Below are 1,993 nucleotides of genomic sequence, written 5' to 3'. Positions count from 1 at the left end.
TTTGGACATGTTGTAAGGCAGGACGGGGCCTTGGAGAGGGACATCATTCTTGGGAGGGTGAAGGGACCTCGCAAGAGGGGAAGACCCTCAATGAGGTGGATTGATTCAGTCACTGGGGTAATCAGGATGGCTGTGTCAGAGGCAGTGTGATTGGCACAGGATAGAGCAAGGTTTAGGGTCACTATGAGTCACAAGTGATTCAACGGCACATAACAACAACAAACAATATCCTCCCATAGTCCTTTTTTCAATATACTTCTTATTCTGTGTTAATATTGTACATGTAATATCTAAGCATGTCTTCCTAACAGTTCTTTGCTTCATCTATTCCAATGCATTCTTTATTTATCCATTCTTATCCTATTCTCCCAAACCCTCAAGTCAGAGCTGCTTCATAGCAGTGGTACTATGCAGTTGTTGTCCTTTTGTGACTGAGATATTTTACTCAGCATAATGTCCTGCAAGGTCACTCACGTTGTGTAATGTTTTATGAGTTCATTGTTTTTCAGTGCTGCTTAGTAGTCCATTGTTCTGTCCTTTCATTTGTTGATGGGCACTTGAGTTGCTTCCATCTCTTTGCTATTGTAAATAATGCAGCAATAAATGTGTGTGTAAATTTGCTTGGATGGCAGTTCTGGTTTCTTTAGGGTATGTTTCCAGTCGTGGCATTGGTAGGTCAAATGATATTTTTATTTCTAATTTTTTGAAAAAGCTCCAAACCATTTTGAACCATAGACACATATTCCACTGTACACAAAATAACTTTATTTGACTGTCTCAGTTGTTGCTAGATGTCATCAGTTTAACTCAGATTTCCAACAACCACATGTGCAACAACAGATGGAAACCTAGCCCAATCTTGTGCCATCCTCACAATCTCCATTGTGTTAAAGTCTACTATTTTGATGACTGTGTCAGTCCATCTCCTTCAGAGTCGTCCCCTTCTTTACTGATGCACCACCTATCCAAGCATGCTGTCTTCTTCAGAGAACTGGCTTCTTTTTTTAACATGTCCAAAGTATGTGAGAAATGTCTCATCATCCTAAGGGGAACATGGATAAACTTGCTCTAATAAAGATTTGTTATGTTGATTCTCTGAATATCTTAGAGCCATTTCAAAGTTAACATATTCAAAACAGGAATATGGATCTTCCCTTGAACTAGACTAAACCTTTTTTCTATTAGAAATCTTGAAGTCACCATTTAGTCCTCTTTTTTCCTGAACAACAACCTTCTCCTTTTAAAAATAATCTATTGAAAACAGTTTTAAGTGTCTGTTCATTTAAGAACTCAATGGCTATGTGGGGTAAATGCAGTGACAAATAAGAACATGTACTATTGAACTTTATCAAATAGTGAAAGACAATATGTTAAAAAATATAATCAAACAATACACTTAAAATTTTTGTTACAAAAGTCACATGTCCTTTTATAATATTAAAGAGTAGGATCATTTCAATTAGAAAGATTTGACAGTAAATTTCTAACAGGAGTATCCTATTGCATATGATTCTTTTTTTTAAAAAATCTAATTCTTTGCAAGCAACTATATTCTCTCAATCAAAACTTGCTGTTGCTTTGTATGATCTTCTTGTGCTCTCTCTTATCTCTTTCCTTCTAGTCATCTCACTGTAGAAAACAGTCTTCAGAAAGAAGGAAATTCCATGTTGTCAAGCTGGAATTAATTCACAGTCGTCTTTCAGCAGGCTGTCAAAGGCTGTAAATCACATGAGAAGAGACTGTCCATCTTGCTCCCATGGATCAGCTAGTGACTTTGGGTCACCAGGCTTTGCTTTGACAGTCAAACTCCTTCCCAACTAGGCAACCAACCTCCACAAATAAGCAAAACTATCCCATAAATGAGAACATCAGTTATTGACTTAAAATCTACTAGAAATTGTGTAGTTTGATGGGGGGGCATGGTAAGGGAAATGGAAAGAATCTGCTCTGGAAAACAACATATTTGAATATTGTAAGTGAATGGTTGTTGTTG

The sequence above is a fragment of the Elephantulus edwardii genome, unplaced genomic scaffold (assembly GCF_000299155.1).
Source record: "Elephantulus edwardii isolate Elephantulus edwardi_28Jun2011 unplaced genomic scaffold, EleEdw1.0 scaffold00020, whole genome shotgun sequence".
NCBI classification, from domain to species: domain Eukaryota; kingdom Metazoa; phylum Chordata; class Mammalia; order Macroscelidea; family Macroscelididae; genus Elephantulus; species Elephantulus edwardii.
Note: the sequence above shows the minus strand (reverse complement) of the source record.